Source organism: Somniosus microcephalus, unplaced genomic scaffold (assembly GCF_052327205.1).
Source record: "Somniosus microcephalus isolate GS21.2 unplaced genomic scaffold, FLI_Smic_1.0 unresolved_chr2, whole genome shotgun sequence".
NCBI classification, from domain to species: Eukaryota; Metazoa; Chordata; class Chondrichthyes; order Squaliformes; family Somniosidae; genus Somniosus; species Somniosus microcephalus.
Window position 1 is genome coordinate 48,954,869 of NW_028225180.1, and position 18,833 is coordinate 48,973,701.

Here is an 18,833-nt window from a genome sequence, read left to right on the forward strand (position 1 = left end):
TCTGAGAGAGGTTCGGTTCAGTCTGAGAGAGGGGGCGGCTCAGTCTGAGAGAGGGGGCGATTCAGTCTGGTGGGGGTTCAATCTGAGAGAGCGGGGGTTCAGTCTGAGAGAGGGGGGTTCAGTCTGAGAGAGGGAGCGGTTCAGTCTGAGAGAGGGGGCAGTTCAGTCTGAGAGCGGGACGGTTCCGTCTGTGAGAGGGTACGGTTCAGTCTGAGAGAGCGGGCGGTTCAGCCTGAGAGAGGAGGGTTCAGTCTGAGAGAGCGGACAGTTCAGTCTGAGAGAGGGGACAGTTCAGTCTGAGAGAGGGATGGTTCAGCCTGAGAGAGGGGGCGGTTCAGTCTGAGAGAGAGGGCGGTTCAGTCTGAGAGAGGGACGGATCAGTCTGATATAGGGGGCATTTCAGTCTGAGAGAGGGGGCGTTCAGTCTGAGAGAGCGGGCGGTTCAGTCCGAGAGAAGGGGCGGTTCAGTCCGAGAGAGGGGGCGGTTCAGTCAGGGAGAGGGGCGGTTCAGTCTGAGAGAGGGGGCGGCTCAGTCTGAGAGAGGGGGCGGTTCAGTCAGAGAGAGGGGGGGGTTCAGTCTGAGAGAGGAGGCGTTCAGTCTGAGAGAGGGGCGGTCAAGACTGAGAGAGGGGACACTTCAGTCTGAGAGAGGGGGCGGTTCAGTCTGAGATGGGGCGGTTCAGTCTGAGAGAGGGCACGCCAGTCTGCGAGAGGGGGGTTCAGTCTGAGAGAGGGGGCGGTTCAGTCTGAGAGAGGGGGCGGTTCAGTCTGAGAGAGGGCGGTTCAGCCTGAGAGAGGGGGCGGTTCAGTCTGAGAGAGGGGACTGTTCAGTCTGAGAGAGGGGACGGTTCAGCCTGAGAGAGGGGGCGGTTCAGTCTGAGAGAGGAGGCAGTTTAGTCTGAGAGAGACGACGGTTCAGTCAAAGAGAGGGGGCGGCTCAGTCTGAGAGAGGGGGCGGATCAGTCTGAGAGAGGGGGCGGTTCAGTCTGAGAGAGGGAGCGGTTTAGTCTGAGAGAGGGGGCGGTTCAGTCTGAGAGAGGGGGCGGTTCAGTCTGAGAGAGAGGACTGTTCAGTCTGAGAGGAGGGGCGGTTCAGTCTGAGAGAGGGGGCGGATCAGTCTGAGAGAGGGGGCGGTTCAGTCTGAGAGAGGGGGCGGTTCAGTCTGTGGGGTGGGTTCAGTCTGAGAGAGGGGAGTACAGTCTGGGAGAGGGGGGTTCAGTCTGCGAGAGGTAGCGGTTCAGTCTGAGAGAGGGGGGTTCAGACTGAGAGAGGGGGCAGTTCAGCCTGAGAGAGGGGGCGGTTCAGTCTGAGAGAGGGGGCGGTTCAGTCTGAGAGAGGGAGCGGTTCAGTCTGAGAGAGGGAGCGGTTCAGTCTGAGAGAAGTAGTGGTTCAGTCTGAGAGAGGGCGGTTCAGTCTGAGAGAGGTGGGATTCAGTCTGAGAAAGGGGGCGGTTCAGTCTGAGAGAGGTGGGGTTCAGACTGACAGAGGCGACGGTTCAGTCTGGGGGGGCTTCATCCTGAGAGAGGGGCGGTTCAGTCTGAAAGAGGGGGCGGATCAGTTTGAGAGGGGGGGTTCAGTTTGGTGGGGGGTCAACCTGAGAGACAGGGGCTTCAGTCTGAGAGAGGTTGCGGATCAGTCTGAGAGAGGGGGCTGTTCAGTCTGAGAGAGGGGGCGGTTCAGTCTGAGAGACGGGGAGGTTCAGTCTGAGAGAGGGGGCGGTTCAGTCTGAGAGAAGGGGCGGTTCAGTCTGAGAGCGAGGACAGCTCAGTCTGAGAGAGGGTCGGTTCTGTCTGAGAGAGGGGGCGGTTCCGTCTGAGAGAGGTAGCGGTTCAGTCTGAGAGAGGGACGGTTCAGACTGAGAGAGGGGGCGGTTCAGTCTGATAGAGGGGGCGGTTCAGTCTGAGAGAAGGGGCGGTTCAGTCTGAGAGAGGGGCGGTTCAGTCTGAGAGCGAGGACAGCTCAGTCTGAGAGAGGGTCGGTTCAGTCTGAGAGAGGGGGTGGTTCAGTCTGAGAGAGAGGGCGGTTCAGTCTGGGGGGGGTTCAATCAGAGAGAGCGGGGGTTCAGTCTGAGAGAGGGGGCGGATCAGTCTGAGAGAGGGGGCGGTTCAGTCTGAGAGAGGGAGCGGTTAAGTCTGACAGAGACGACGTTTCAGTCTGAGAGAGGGGGTGGTTCAGTATGAGAGAGAGGACGGTTCAGTCTGAGAGAGGGGGCGGTTCAGTCTGAGAGAGGGGCGGTTCAGTCTGAGAGAGGGGCGGTTCAGTCTGAGAGAGGGGGCGGTTCAGTCTGAGAGAGGGGGCGGTTCAGTCTGAGAGAGGGGGCGGTTCAGTCTGAGAGAGGGGGCGGTTCAGTTTGAAAGAGGTAGCGGTTCAGTATGAGAGAGGGGGCGGTTCAGTCTGAGAGAGGTGGGGTTCAGTCTGAGTGAGGGGACAGTTCAGTCTGAGGGAGGGGGGTTCAGTCTGAGAGAGGGAGCAGTTCAGTCAGAGAGAGGGGGCGGTTCAGTCTGAGAGAGGGGGCGGTTCCGTCTGAGAGAGGTAGCGATTCAGTCTGAGAGAGGGGGCGGTTCAGTCTGAGAGAGGGGGCGGTTCAGTTTGAAAGAGGTAGCGGTTCAGTATGAGAGAGGGGGCGGTTCAGTCTGAGAGAGGTGGGGTTCAGTCTGAGTGAGGGGACAGTTCAGTCTGAGGGAGGGGCCGTTCAGTCTGAGAGAGGGGGTTCAGTCTGAGAGAGGGGGCGGTTCAGTCTGAGAGAGGGGGCGGTTCAGTCTGAGAGAGGTAGCGGTTCAGTCTGAGAAAGGGGGCGGTTCAGTCTGAGAGAGGTGGGGTTCAGTCTGAGAGAGGGGCGGTTCAGTCTGAAAGAGGGGGCGGTTCAGTTTGGGGGGGTCAGTCTCAGAGAGGGGGGGTTCAGACTGAGAGAGGGGGCGGTTCCGTCTGAGAGAGGTAGCGATTCAGTCTGAGAGAGGGGGCGGTTCAGTCTGAGAGAGGGGGCGGTTCAGTTTGAAAGAGGTAGCGGTTCAGTATGAGAGAGGGGGCGGTTCAGTCTGAGAGAGGTGGGGTTCAGTCTGAGTGAGGGGACAGTTCAGTCTGAGGGAGGGGCCGTTCAGTCTGAGAGAGGGGGTTCAGTCTGAGAGAGGGGGCGGTTCAGTCTGAGAGAGGGGGCGGTTCAGTCTGAGAGAGGTAGCGGTTCAGTCTGAGAAAGGGGGCGGTTCAGTCTGAGAGAGGTGGGGTTCAGTCTGAGAGAGGGGCGGTTCAGTCTGAAAGAGGGGGCGGTTCAGTTTGGGGGGTTCAGTCTGAGAGAGAGTCGGTTCCGTCTGAGAGACGGGACAGTTCAGTCTGAGAGTGGGCGGTTCAGTCTGAGAGAGAGGGGGTTCAGGCTGAGAGAGAGGAGGTTCAGTCTGAGAGAGGGGGTGGTTCAGTCTGACAGAGGGCGGTTCAGTCCGAAAGAGGGGGTGGTTCACTCTGAGAGACGGGGATTTAGTCTGAGAGGACAGTTCAGTCTGAGAGAGGGGGCGGTTCAGTCAGAGAGAGAGGACTGTACAGTCTGAGAGAGGGGGCGGTTCAGTCTGAGAGAGGGAGCGGTTTAGTCTGAGAGAGAGGACGGTTCAGTCTGAGAGAGAGGACAGTTCAGTCTGAGAGGGAGGACGGTTCAGTCTGAGAGAAGGGGCGGTTCAGTCTGAGAGAGGGTCGGTTCAGTCTGAGAGAGGGGGCGTTTCAGTCTGAGAGAGGGGGCGGTTCAGTCTGAGGTGGGGTTCAGTCTGAGAGAGGAAGGGGTTCAGTATGAGAGATGGGGGTTCAGTCTGAGAGAGGCAGCGGTTCAGTCTGAGAGAGGTAGCGGTTCAGTCTGAGAGAGGGGGGTTCAGTCTGAGAGAGGGGGCGGTTCAGTCTGAGAGAAGGGGCGGTTCCGTCTGAGAGAGGGGGCGGTTCCGTCTGAGAGAGGTTGCGGTTCAGTCTGAGAGAGGGGGCGGTTCAGTCTGAGAGAGGGGGCGGTTCAGTCTGAGAGAGGTAGCGGTTCAGTCTGAGAAAGGGGGCGGTTCAGTCTGAGAGAGGTGAGGTTCAGTCTGAGAGAGGGGACGGTTCAGTCTGGGGGGGTGTGTTCAGTCTGAGAGAGGGGGGTTCAGTCTGAGAGAGGTAGCGTTTCAGTCTGAGAGAGGTAGCGGTTCAGTCTGAGAGAGGGGGGTTCAGTCTGAGAGAGGGGGCGGTTCACTCTGAGAGAGGGGGTGGTTCAGTCTGAGAGAGGGGGCGGTTCAGTCTGAGAGAGGTAGCGGTTCAGTCTGAGAGAGGGGGCGGTTCAGTCTGAGAGAGGGGCGGTTATGTCTGAGAGAGGGGGCGATTCAGTCTGAGAGAGGGGTGGTTCAGTCTGAGAGAGGAGGGTTCAGTCTGAGAGAGGGGACAGTTCAGTCTGAGAGAGGCGGTTCAGTCTGAGAGAGGGACGGTTCAGTCTGAGAGAGAGGGCAGTTCAGTCTGAGAGAGGGGACGATTCAGTCTGAGAGAGGGGGGTTCAGTCTGAGAGAGAGGGGGTTCAGTCTGAGAGAGGGGACGATTCAGTCTGAGAGAGGGGGGTTCAGTCTGAGAGAGAGGGGGTTCACTCTGAGAGACAGGTGTTTAGTCTGAGAGAGGGGTCGGTTCAGTCTGAGAGAGGGGGCGGTTCAGTCTGAGAGAGAGGGGATTCGGTCTGAGAGAGGGGCGGTTCAGTCTGAGAGAGGGGGCGGTTCAGTCTAAGAGAGGGGCGGTTCCGTCTGAGAGAGGGGACAGTTCAGTCTGAGAGAGCGGGCGATTCAGACCGAGAGAGGGGGCGGTTCAGTCCGAGATCGGGGGCGGTTCAGTCAGAGAGAGGGGGCAGTTCAGTCTGAGAGAGGGGCGGTTCAGTCTGTGGGGGGGTTCAGTCTGAGAGAGGTAGCGGTTCAGTCTGAGAGAGGTAGCGGTTCAGTCTGAGAGAGGGGCGTTCAGTCTGAGAGAGGGGGCGGTTCAGTCTGAGAGAAGGGGCGGATCGGTCTGCGAGAGGGGACGGTTCAGACTGAGGGAGGGGACACTTCAGTCTGAGAGAGGGGGGGTTCAGTCTGAAAGAGGGGGGTTCAGTCTGAGAGAGGTAGCGGTTCAGTCTGAGAGAGGGGGCGGTTCAGTCTGAGAGAGGGGGGGTTCAGTCTGAGAGAGGGGGAGTTCAGTCTGAGAGAGGGCGGTTCAGTCTGAGAGAGAGGGTGTTCAGTCTGAGAGAGAGGGGGTTCAGTCTGAGAGAGGGGGTGGCTCAATCTGAGAGAGGGCGGTTCAGTCTGAAAGAGGGGGTGGTTCACTCTGAGAGACGGGGGTTTAGTCTGAGAGAGGGGTCGGTTCAGTCTGAGAGAGGGGGCGGTTCAGTCTGAGAGAGAGGACAGTTCAGTCTGAGAGAGGGGGCGGTTCAGTCTGAGAGAGGGAGCGGTTTAGTCTGAGAGAGACGACGGTTCAGTCTGAGAGAGGGGGCGATTCAGTCTGAGAGAGAGGACTGTACAGTCTGAGAGAGGGGGCGGTTCAGTCTGAGAGAGGGAGCGGTTTACTCTGAGAGAGAGAGGACGGTTCAGTCTGAGAGAGAGGGCAGTTCAGTCTGAGAGAACGGGCGTTTCAGTCTGAGAGAGGGGGCGGTTCAGTCTGAGAGAAGGGGCGGTTCAGTCTGAGAGAGGGGCGGTTCAGTCTGAGAGAGGGGGCGGTTCAGTCTGAGAGAGGGTCGGTTCAGTCTGAGAGGGGGCGTTTCAGTCTGAGAGAGGGGGCGGTTCAGTCTGAGGGGGGGTTCAGTCTGAGAGGGGGGGGTTCAGTATGAGAGATGGGGTTCAGTCTGAGAGAGGTAGCGGTTCAGTCTGAGAGAGGTAGCGGTTCAGTCTGAGAGAGGGGGGTTCAGTCTGAGAGAGGGGGCGGTTCAGTCTGAGAGAAGGGGCGGTTCCGTCTGGGAGAGGTTGCGGTTCAGTCTGAGAGAGGGGGCGGTTCAGTCTGAGAGAGGGGGCGGTTCAGTCTGAGAGAGCTAACGGTTCAGTCTGAGGGAGGGGCAGTTCAGTCTGAGAGAGGGGGGTTCAATCTGAGAGAGGGGGCGGTTCAGTCTGAGAGAGGTCGCGGTTCAGTCTGAGAAAGGGGGCGGTTCAGTCTGAGAGAGGTGAGGTTCAGTCTGAGAGAGGGGACGGTTCAGTCTGGCGGGGTGGGTTCAGTCTGAGAGACGGGCGGTTCAGTCTGAAAGAGGGGGCGGTTCAGTTTAGGGGGGGTTCTGTCTGAGAGAGGGGGGGTTCAGTCTGAGAGAGGGGGGTTCATTCTGAGAGAGGTAGCGGTTCAGTCTGAGAGAGGTAGCGGTTCAGTCTGAGAGAGGGGGGTTCAGTCTGAGAGAGGGGGCGGTTCACTCTGAGAGAGGGGGCGGTTCAGTCTGAGAGAGGGGGCGGTTCAGTCTGAGAGAGGGGGCGGTTCAGTCTGAGAGAGGGGCGGTTCTGTCTGAGAGAGGGGGCGATTCAGTCTGAGAGAGGGGTGGTTCAGTCTGAGAGAGGATGGTTGAGTCTGAGAGAGGGAACAGTTCAGTCTGAGAGAGGCGGTTCAGTCTGAGAGAGGGACGGTTCCGTCTGAGAGAGGGGACGGTTCAGTCTGAGAGAGGGGGCGGTTCAGTCTGAGAGAGGGGGCTTTTCAGTATAAGAGAGGTGGCGGTTCAGTCTGAGAGAGGGGGCCGTTCAGTCTGAGAGAGGGGGCGTTCAGTCTGAGAGAGGGGCGGTCGAGTCTGAGAGAGGGGGCGGTTCAGTCTGCGAGAGGGGACAGTTCAGACTGAGAGAGGGGACACTTCAGTCTGAGAGAGGGGGCGGTTCAGTCTGAGAGGGGGCTGTTAATTCTGAGAGAGGGGGAGTTCAGTCTGAGAGAGGGGGGGTTCAGTCTGAGAGAGGGGGGGTTCAGTCTGAAATAGGGGGATTCAGTCTGAGAGAGGTAGCGGTTCAGTCTGAGAGAGGGGGCGGTTCAGTCTGCGAGAGGGGACTGTTCAGACTGAGGGAGGGGACACTTCAGTCTGAGAGAGGGGGCGGTTAAGTCTGAGGGAGGGGGTTTCAGTCTGAGCGAGAGGCAGTTCAGTCTGAGAGAGGGGGCGTGCCAGTCTGGGAGAGGGGGGTTCAGTCTGAGAGAGGGGGCGCCCCAGTCTGGGAGAGGGGGGTTCAGTCTGAGAGAGATAGCGGTTCAGTCTGAGAGAGGGGGCGGTTCAGTCTGAGAGGGGGTGTTCAGTCTGAGAGAAGGGACGGTTCAGTCTGAGAGAGGGGATGCTTCAGGCTGAGAGAGGGGGCGGTTCAGTCTGAGAGAGGGACGGTTCAGTCTGAGAGAGGGGGTTTCAGTCTGAGAGAGGGGGCGGTTCAGTCTGAGAGAGGGGGCGGTTCAGTCTGAGAGAGGGGACGGTTCAGTCTGAGAGAGGGGGCGGTTCAGTCTGAGAGAGGGACGGTTCAGTCTGAGAGAGGGGGTTTCAGTCTGAGAGAGGGGGCGGTTCAGTCTGAGAGAGGGGGCGGTTCAGTCTGAGAGGGGGTGTTCAGTCTGAGAGAAGGGACGGTTCAGTCTGAGAGAGGGGACGGTTCAGTCTGAGAGAGGGGGTTTCAGTCTCAGAGAGGGGACGGTTCAGTCTGAGAGAGGGGGCGGTTCAGTCTGAGAGAGGGGGCGGTTCAGTCTGAGAGAGGGGACGGTTCAGTCTGGGAGAGGGGGCGGTTCAGTCTGAGAGAGGGACGGTTCAGTCTGAGAGAGGGGGTTTCAGTCTCAGAGAGGGGACGGTTCAGTCTGAGAGAGGGGGCGGTTCAGTCTGAGAGAGGGGACGGTTCTGTCTGAGAGAGGGGGCGCGCCAGTCTGAGAGAGGGGGCGTGCCAGTCTGGGAGAGGGGGGTTCAGCCTGAGAGAGGGGGCGGTTCAGTCTGAAAGGGGGTGTTCAGTCTGAGAGAGGGGACGGTTCAGTCTGAGAGAGGGGGCTGTTCAGTCTGAGAGAGGGGGCTGTTCAGTCTGAGAGAGGGGGCAGTTCAGTCTGAGAGAGGGGGGGTTCAGTCTGAGAGAGGGGGCGGTTCAGTCTGAGAGAGGGGGCAGTTCAGTCTGAGAGAGGGGTAGCGCCAGTCTGGGAGAGGGGGGTTCAGTCTGAGAGAGTGGACGGTTCAGTCTGTGAGAGGTAGCGGTTCAGCCTGAGAGAGGGGGCGCTTCAGTCTGAGTGGGGGTGTTCAGTCTGAGAGAGTGGACGGTTCAATCTGAGAGAGGGGCGGTTCAGTCTGAGAGCGGGGACGGTTCAGTCTGAGAGAGGGGGCGGTTCAGTCTGAGAGAGGGGACGGTTCAATCTGAGAGAGGGGCGGTTCAGTCTGAGAGCGGGGACGGTTCAGTCTGAGAGCGGGGACGGTTCAGTCTGAGAGCGGGGACGGTTCAGTCTGAGAGCGGGGACGGTTCAGTCTGAGAGAGGGGCGGTTCAGTCTGAGAGCGGGGACGGTTCAGTCTGAGAGCGGGGACGGTTCAGTCTGAGAGCGGGGACGGTTCAGTCTGAGAGCGGGGACGGTTCAGTCTGAGAGAGGGGGCGGTTCAGTCTGAGAGCGGGGACGGTTCAGTCTGAGAGCGGGGACGGTTCAGTCTGAGAGAGGGGACGGTTCAGTCTGAGAGAGGGGGCGGTTCAGTCTGAGAGAGTGGAAGGTTCAGTCTGAGAGAGGGGGCGGTTCAGTCTGAGAGAGGGGACGGTTCAGTCTGAGAGAGGGACGGTTCAGTCTGAGAGCGGGGACGGTTCAGTCTGAGAGAGTGGACGGTTCAGTCTGAGAGCGGGGACGGTTCAGTCTGAGAGAGGTAGCGGTTCGGTCTGAGAGAGGGGGCGGTTCAGTCTGAGAGAGGGGGCGGTTCAGTCTGAGAGCGGGGACGGTTCAGTCTGAGAGAGGTAGCGGTTCAGTCTGAGAGAGGGGACGGTTCAGTCTGAGAGAGGGGGCTGTTCAGTCTGAGAGAGGGGGCTGTTCAGTCTGAGAGAGGGGGCAGTTCAGTCTGAGAGAGGGGGGGTTCAGTCTGAGAGAGGGGGCAGTTCAGTCTGAGAGAGGGGGCGGTTCAGTCTGAGAGAGGGGGCGGTTCAGTCTGAGAGAGGGGGCAGTTCAGTCTGAGAGAGGGGGCAGTTCAGTCTGAGAGAGGGGGCGGTTCAGTCTGAGAGAGGGGGCAGTTCAGTCTGAGAGAGGGGTAGCGCCAGTCTGGGAGAGGGGGGTTCAGCCTGAGAGAGGGGGCGCTTCAGTCTGAGTGGGGGTGTTCAGTCTGAGAGAGTGGACGGTTCAATCTGAGAGAGGGGCGGTTCAGTCTGAGAGAGGGGGCGGTTCAGTCTGAGAGAGTGGACGGTTCAGTCTGAGAGAGGGGGCGGTTCAGTCTGAGAGAGGGGACGGTTCAGTCTGAGAGAGGGGGCGGTTCAGTCTGAGAGAGGGGGCGGTTCAGTCTGAGAGCGGGGACGGTTCAGTCTGAGAGAGGGGGCGGTTCAGTCTGAGAGAGGGGACGGTTCAGTCTGAGAGAGTGGACGGTTCAGTCTGAGAGAGGGGGCGGTTCAGTCTGAGAGAGGGGACGGTTCAGTCTGAGAGAGGGGGCGGTTCAGTCTGAGAGCGGGGACGGTTCAGTCTGAGAGAGGGGACGGTTCAGTCTGAGAGAGAGGGCGGTTCAGTCTGAGAGAGGGGGCGGTTCAGTCTGAGAGAGGGGGCGGTTCAGTCTGAGAGAGGGGGCAGTTCAGTCTGAGAGAGGGGGCAGTTCAGTCTGAGAGAGAGGGCGGTTCAGTCTGAGAGAGGGGGCGGTTCAGTCTGAGAGAGGGGGCAGTTCAGTCTGAGAGAGGGGTAGCGCCAGTCTGGGAGAGGGGGGTTCAGTCTGAGAGAGGGGGCGGTTCAGTCTGAGAGAGGGGACGGTTCAGTCTGAGAGAGGGACGGTTCAGTCTGAGAGCGGGGACGGTTCAGTCTGAGAGAGGGGACGGTTCAGTCTGAGAGAGTGGACGGTTCAGTCTGAGAGCGGGGACGGTTCAGTCTGAGAGAGGTAGCGGTTCAGTCTGAGAGAGGGGGCGGTTCAGTCTGAGAGAGGGGGCGGTTCAGTCTGAGAGCGGGGACGGTTCAGTCTGAGAGAGGGACGGTTCAGTCTGAGAGAGGGCGGTTCAGTCTGAGAGCGGGGACGGTTCAGTCTGAGAGAGGGCGGTTCAGTCTGAGAGAGGGGGCGGTTCAGTCTGAGAGAGTGGACGGTTCAGTCTGAGAGCGGGGACGGTTCAGTCTGAGAGAGGTAGCGGTTCAGTCTGAGAGAGGGGGCGGTTCAGTCTGAGAGAGGGGGCGGTTCAGTCTGAGAGCGGGGACGGTTCAGTCTGAGAGAGGTAGCGGTTCAGTCTGAGAGAGGGGGCGGTTCAGTCTGAGAGAGGTAGCGGTTCAGTCTGAGAGCGGGGACGGTTCAGTCTGAGAGAGGGGGCGGTTCAGTCTGAGAGCGGGGACGGTTCAGTCTGAGAGAGGGGGCGGTTCAGTCTGAGAGCGGGGACGGTTCAGTCTGAGAGAGGTAGCGGTTCAGTCTGAGAGCGGGGACGGTTCAGTCTGAGAGAGGTAGCGGTTCAGTCTGAGAGAGGGGGCGGTTCAGTCTGAGAGGGGGTGTTCAGTCTGAGAGAGTGGACGGTTCAGTCTGAGAGAGGGGGCGGTTCAGTCTGAGAGGGGGTGTTCAGTCTGAGAGAGTGGACGGTTCAGTCTGAGAGAGGGGGCGCACCAGTCTGAGAGAGGTGGGGTTCAGTCTCAGAGAGGGAGCGGTTCAGTCTCTGACGTCACACATTCACACTCGCGGCAGTTTAACCACCGTGCAGTTTCAAATCAAGATGCACGTGATCCCTCTCTCAGCCGGAACCGCCCCTCTCTCTGACATCATAGTGGGCGGAGCTCAGTGGCGCTGCGGGCTGCGATTGGCCTATGGGCATGTCAATCTGGTATGAGCATCCAATCGATGTGGCATGTTCATTAAGAGTATTAATTTGTGCAGCGAACGATCTCGCTAGCTGCAATGCGCATGCTCGGTGCTGACCCCACGTCCGAGTCCCCGGGTGAAGAGCGGGTAGCTATAAAATTCGGTTGAAGCTGAAATAAAATGGCCGAGTGACGGCGGGCGGTTGGAAACCGGACTGAGGATGGAGCCGGATGAGAGACTGGGCGGGCGGAGAGTGTCGCATTTACTCAGATACGCAATTCAGCTCAATCTCCCACCCTTTCCCCGTAACCTTCAATTATTTTCCTTGAGGTACTTAGCTAGTTTACTTTGGATGGTGGAAAGCATTTCTTCACACAATGGCGGTGGAAATGTGGAACACTTTCCCCCCCAACAAGCTGTTGAGGCTGGGGGTCAATTGAAAATGTCAAAACTGAGACTAATAAAGTTTTGTTGGGCATTAAGGGTTACGGAACCAAGGCAGGTCCATGGGGTTAAGACACATATCAGCCATGGTCGAATTCAATGCTGGAACAGGCTGGAGGGGCTGAATGGCCGTCCCCCTGTTCTGTTGCTGTGTATTCCTCCCGCCACTGGTGGCGATGGAGTGCTGAATTTCCGCTGCCGCGCAGGCGCAGTGCCGGTCCCTTGCACGCAGGCGCAGTGCCGCTCCCTCGCTGATCCGGGGATGTGCAGTGGGCGGGGTTTGCTGTGTGACGGGCCGGGCGGCGCGGGCCGGTGTGTGAGTGACGGTAAGAAACAGGATGGTTGCCCGGGTTACAGGGGCCGCGCTCTGTGACTGCGGGAACTCGGCTCCATTCAGCACACTGCCTGAGCGCGGCTGCTCAGCCCAGAGTTTAGATCACAGCGAGGGAGGGAGGGGCTTCACAGAGTCACAGCCCCGGTTTGTAACTCCGCAGAGAAACGGAGGGGAGATTCCTGTCAGCATCAGCTCCCGGGGAATGTGCTGAACCGGCTCACAATACAGGGGCTGGTCCGGGGGTGGAGGGCGCGGTGGGTTCAGGCAGTTTGGACACAAAATGCCGCATTTCCGCCCAGAGCAGTGAAACTGGGGGAGTCTCAGGCGGCCGGAAATTTACTGTAAGGAAAATCTCCAAACTAAACACACAGCCCCGGAACTGAGGGTTTGGAGTGATGCGAGAGTTAGAATGAAACTACCAGTGAGATCAGACAGTGTGTGACCCGGGGAGGATGGACCCAGTGAGATCAGACAGTGTGTAACCCGGGGAGGATGGGCCCAGTGAGATCAATGTGTAACCCGGAGAGGATGGGCGGAGTGAGATCAGACAGTGTGGTAACCCAGGGAGGATGGACCCAGTGAGATTAGACAGTGTGTAACCCGGGGAGGATGGGCCCAGCGAGATCAGACAGTGTGTAACCCGGGGAGGATGGGTCCAGTGAGATTAGACAGTGTGTAACCCGGGGAGGATGGGTCCAGTGTGATCAGACAGTGTGTAACCCTGGGAGGATGGGCCCAGTGAGATCAGACTGTGTAACCCGGGGAGGATGGGCCCAGCGAGATTAGACTGTGTGTAACCCGGGGAAGATGGGCCCAGTGAGATCAGACAGTGTGTAACCCGGGGAGGATGGGCCCAGCGAGATCAGACAGTGTGGTAACCCAGGGAGGATGGACCCAGTGAGATTAGACAGTGTGTAACCCGGGGAGGATGGGTCCAGTGTGATCAGACAGTGTGTAACCCTGGGAGGATGGGCCCAGTGAGATCAGACAGTGTGTAACCCGGGGAGGATGTGTCCAGTGAGTTCAGACAGTGTGTAACCCGGGTTGGATGGGCCCAGTGAGATCAGACTGTGTGTAATCCGGGGAGGATGGGCGCAGTGAGATCAGACAGTGTGTAACCCGGGGAGGATGGGCCCAGTGAGATCAGACAGTGTGTAACCCGGGGAAGATGGACCCAGTGAGATTAGACTGTGTGTAACCCGGGGAAGATGGGCCCAGTGAGATCAGACAGTGTGTAACCCGGGGAAGATGGGCCCAGTGAGATCAGACAGTGTGTAACCCGGAGAGGATGGGCCCAGTGAGATCAGACAGTGTGTAACCCGGGGAGGATGTGTCCAGTGAGTTCAGACAGTGTGTAACCCGGGTTGGATGGGCCCAGTGAGATCAGACTGTGTGTAATCCGGGGAGGATGGGCGCAGTGAGATCAGACAGTGTGTAACCCGGGGAGGATGGGCCCAGTGAGATCAGACAGTGTATAACCCGGGGAGGATGGGCGCAGTGAGATCAGACAGTGTGTAACCCGGGGAGGATGGGCCAAGTGAGGGCAGACTGTGTGTAACCCGGGGAGGATGGACCCAGTGAGATCAGACAGTGTGTAACTCGGGGAGGATGGGCCCAGTGAGATCAGACAGTGTGTAACCCGGCGAGGATGGGCGCAGTCAGATCAGACGGTGTGTAACCCGGGGAGGATGGGCGCAGTGAGATCAGGCAGTGTGTAACCCAAGGAGGATGGACCCAGTGAGATCAGACAGTGTGGAACGTCGGGAGGATGGGCCCAGTGAGATCAGACAGTGTGTAACCCGGGGAGGATGGGCCCAGTGAGATCAGACAGTGTGTAACCTGGGGAGGATGGGTCCAGTGAGTTCAGACAGTGTGTAACCAGGCGAGGGTGGGCCCAGTGAGATCAGACAGTGTGTAACCCGGGGAGGATGGTCTCGGTGAGATCAGTGTGTAACCCGGGGAGGTTCTATGTTTTATCAGGCCCTGTGAAATTATCAGCTTTCAATCCCATTAATTTCTCCAGCACTGTTTTTTTAATAATACTAATTTCCTTTAATTCCTCCTCCTCACTAGACCCATGGTTCCTTAGCATTTCTGGGAAGTTGTTTGTGTTCTCTACCGTGAAGACAGAACCAAAGTATTTGGTTGGTTGCTCTGCCATTTCCTTGCTCCCATTATATATTCTCCCGTTTCTGACTGTAGGGGATGTACGTCTGTCTTTACTAATCTTTTACTTTTTACATACTTGCAGAAGCTTTTACATTCCGTTTTTATGTTCCATGACAGTTGACTCTCATACTCTATTTTTCCCCTCTTAAACAATCTCTTGGTCCTTTTTTGCTGCACTCTAAACGACCCCCAATCCTCAGGCTTGCTACTTTTTCTGGCAACTTTATATTACCTGAAATTAATGTATGTGTTGCAATTCAAGCATTCGTTCCTTAAATGTTAGCCATTGCCTATCCACCATCATTCCTGTTAATGAAGCTCCCCAATCTAACATAGCCAACTCCCTGTTCATACCTCCGTAGTTTCCTTTGTTTAGATTTAGGGCCCTAGTTTCGGATTGGATTACTTCACTTTTCATCTTAATGAAAAATTCTACCATATTATGGTCATTCGTCCCTAAAGGACCTCGCAAAACAAGATTAATAGTTAACTGCTTCTCATTGCAGAATGCCCAATCTTTGATAGCCTGTTCCCTATTTGGCTCCTCAACGCACTAGTCTAAAAAGCCATCTCGTACACACTACAGGAATTCATCCTCCACAGTATTATTGCTAATTTGGTTTAGCCAATCTATATGTAGATTAAGACACCCATGATTACTGTAGTATGCTTGTTACCTGTATTTCTAATTTCCTGTTTCATGCCGTCCCCTATATTACCACTACTGTTTGGAGATGTATATCCAACTCCCACCAATGTGTTCTGCCCCGTGGTGCATCTTAGCTCCACCCAGACTGATACAACATATTGATTTTCTGAGCCATTATCCTTTCTCACTATTGCTCTGATTTCATGTTTTATGAACAATGCCCCCCAACCTCCTTTCCCTTTTTGCCTGTCCTTAGTAAATATGGAATATCCTTGGACATTCAGCCCCCAGCCTTGGTCATCCTGCAGCTATTTCTCCATAATTGCAATTATATCGTACTTGTTTTCATCTATTTGCGCTGTTAATTCGTTTACCTTCTTACGAATGCTTCGTGCATTCAGATACAGTGCCTTTACATTTGTTTTTTTTTATCACTGTTAGATATCTTCACTTATTTGCACTATGGCCCTGTTTGTATTCCCATGTTTTGTTACCCGAACCTTATTTGTACACTCTGTCCCTCCCTGACACAATCTGCTTCTCCTAGCCCCAATCCAGTTCCTGCACTGCTTCCTTGACTATTCTCTTTAGCATTCTAGATTTCTCTCCACCGTGAACAACCCCGCTTATATAGTTTAAAGCGCTATCTAACTCCCTAGTTATTCGATTCACTAGTACTCTGGTCCCAGCATGGTTCAGGTGTAGTCCGTCCCAACGGAACAGCTCATCTTTCCCAAGTACTGGTGTCAGTGACGCTCGAATCGAAAGCCACTTCTCCCACACCTACCTTTGAGCCAAGCATTCATCTCCCTGATCCTATTTATCCTATGCCAATTTGCTCTTTACTCCGGTAATAATCCAGATATTATGAGCTTTGTGGTTACATAGAAACATAGAAGATAGGAGCAGGAGTAGGCCATTCGGCCCCTCGAGCCTGTTCCGCCATTCAATGAGATCATGGCTGATCATCCAAATTAAGTACCCTGTCCCTGCTTTCTCCCCAAATCCCTTGAACCCTTCAGCCTTAAGAAATATATTTAACTCCTCCTTGTATATATTTAATGAATAGGCCTCAACTGCCTTCTGTGGTAGAGAATTCCACAGGTTCACCACACTCCAAGTGAAGAAATTCCTCCTCATCTCTGTTCTAAGTGGCTTACCCCTTATCTTTAGACTGTGACCCCTTGTTCTGGACTCGCCTGCCTTCGGGAACAGCCTTCATACATCTAGTCTGTCTAGTCCTGTTACAATTTTATAAATTTCAATGAGATCCCCTCTCATTCTTCTAAACTCCAGCGAGTATAAGCCTAATCGACCCAATCTCTCCTCATACGTCATTCCTGCCATCCCAGTTATCAGACTGGTGAAACCTCGCTGCACTCCCTCCATGGCAAGAACATCCTTCCTCAGATAAGGCGACCAAAACTGCACACAATACTCAAGGTGTGGTCTCACCAAGGCACTGTTTAACTGCAGCAAGACATCCTTGCTCCTGTACTCGAATCCTCTCGCTATGAAGGCCAACATACCATTTGCCTTCTTAACCACCTGCTGCACTTGGACACCCAGGTCTCGTTGCACTTCCCCTTCTCCTAATCTATTGCCGTTCAGATAAAAATCTGCCTTCCTGTTTTTGCCACCGAAGTGGATCACCTCGCATTTATACACATTACACTGCATCTACCATGCATCTGCCCAATCACCCAACCTGTCCAAATTATACTGGAGTTTCTTGGCATCCTCCTCGCAGCACACACACCCACCCAGCTTTGTGTTGTCTGCAAACTTGGAGATATTGCATCTAGTTCACTCGTCTAGATCATTAATAAATATTGGCCCAGAAATTCGGGTCTCCACGGGTGAGTACGAATGGGGTACTCACCCTTAGGCCCAATGGAAGTGCCGGTTTCCTGCAAGCACTGCGCATGCGCGGGAAAACGGCACTTCCGTTCCTCTGAAAGAAGGGGTTCAGAGGTCGAATGTGCGCAGGAGGGGCTGCGCGTGCGCATCGAACTTCGGTTTTTCATACAGGTTTTCCCGGGAGGGTACATCTGCAGAAGTTAGACATGTAAAAAGCAGGCGTAAGTCCTGCTTTTTACAAGGTAAGTGGTGAATTAATTAAAATTAAACAATTTTTTCCACAGGTTTATTTTTTTTAAATACTTTAAAGCAAGGTACGTTTATTTTTAGCCCCGTAGAAAAGAATTTTTTTTTTTTTTAATTTAAATTATTGTTTAAAATACTTATTTCATGTAATTTAAAGTTTATTATTTAAAAATTGTGATTACTTTTTAAAAATTTATTTGAAGATTTAGTGCTATTTTGGGGCCGCAGTACTTGTAAGTCTTGACAGCACTTCCTGTCAGACTTATAAATGGAGCATTCCCTGCTTCGATTGGCTCCCCATGGCCCACGTGATCCCAGGGGACGCATCGAACTAACTGCGCCCCTGGGATATGCAAGCACTACGCGCCGGCAGCTGGAGGAGGCCCAGGATTGGAATTCCATGGGGGCCCACAGCTCAACGGCTGGCGCGCAAGCTAAGTGCAGATCGAGGACTTGCACCCACGGGAAGCCCCCGACCCGAATTTCTGGGCCACTGTGAATAGCTGGGGTCGTAGCACCGATCCCTGTGGTACCCCCTAGTCACTGCCTGCCACTCGGAAAAAGACCCAATTATTCCAACTATTTGCTTCCTGTCTGCCAACTAGTTCTCTATCCAAGTCAGTACCTTACCCCCAATCCCATGTGCTTTAACTTTGCACACTAATCTCTTAGGCGGGACCTTATCGAAAGCCTTCTGAAAGTCCAAATACATCACATCCACTGGTTCTCCCTTTCCTATTCTACCAGTTACATTCTCAAAAAATTCCAGCAGATTAGTCAAGCACGCTTTACCTTTTGTAAATCCATGTTGACTTTGTCCGATCCTGTCACTGTTTTCCAAGTGCTCTGTTATTACATCTTTTATAATGGACTTTAGCATTTTCCCCGCTACCGATGTCAGGCTATACTTCCCCGTTTTCACTCCACCACCTTTTTGGAATAGTGGGGTAACATTAGCTACCCTCCAATCCATGGGAACTGTTCCAGAGTCTATAGAATTTGGAACATGACCAGCAATGCATCTACTATTTCTAGTGCCACTTCCTTAAGTACCCTAGGATGTAGATTATCAGCCCCTAGGGATTTATTGGCCTTCAATCCCATTAGTTTCCCTAACAGCATTTCCTTACAAATACTGATTTAATTCAGTTCCTCCCTCTCATTATACCCTATGTTCCCCAACATCTCTGGGAGATTATTTGTGTCCTCCTTTGTGAAGACAGAACTAAAGTATGTATTTAATTGGTCAGCCATTTCTTTGTTCCCCATTATAATTTCCCCTGATTCTGACTGCAAGGGACCTACGCTTGACTTCACCAATCTTTATCTCTTCACATATCTATAACAGCTTTAACAGTCAGTTTTTATGTTCCCTACATACCTACTCTCATACACTATTTGTCCTCCTTTGCTGAATCGAAAACTGTTCCCAATCCTCAGGTTTGCTGCTGTTGCTGGCCAATTTGTATGTCTTCTCCGAGGCCCACAGCCCCGAGACCGGAGAAGCAGCGGACCTGCGCGGGAGCAGCCCGAGGCGGGAGAGCTTAAAGGCTTGAGAGGGAGCAGTCAGAGGCACCGAGGCCCACAGCCCCGAGACCGGAGAAGCAGCGGACCTGCGCGGGAGCAGCCCGAGGCGGGAGAGCTTAAAGGCTTGAGAGGGAGCAGTCAGAGGCATACCAATCCAGGTTCCAGGAGAGAGGTAAAAAGTAATCCAAGTGTGACGTCACCAGGGAGCAGGTAAGTGATTGGTTGGTGAGTATTTCTCTTTTCAATACAAGCTTGAATTCTGTGGTGTTAAATTTCTGTGGTGTCGTGGGGACAGTTGGTAAATAAAGCGCCCGAGAGTATACCTGTAACTGGGGTATTGAATAAATTTTTAAATTAATTAAAGGAGTAAGTCATGGCAGGAGAGTTCAGACCCGTGTTCTGCTCCTCTTGCTCCATGTGGGAAGTCAGGGACGCTGCCAGTGTCCCTGACGACCATGTGTGCGGGAAATGCATCCAGCTGCAGCTACTTGTAGACCGCATTGCGGCGCTCGAGCTGCGGGTGGATGAATTTTGGAGCATGCGCGATGCTGAGAGGGTCGTGGATAGCACGTTTAGCGAGTTGTTCACGCCTCAGGGTAGGGCAGCACAGGGGGTGACCATCAGGTGGAGCAACAAAGGCAGGCAGGTAATGCAGGGAACCCCTGCGGACATCCCCCTTTCAAACAGGTATACCAAGTTGGATACTGTTGAGGGGGATGACTCACCAGGGGAAGGCAGCAGCAGC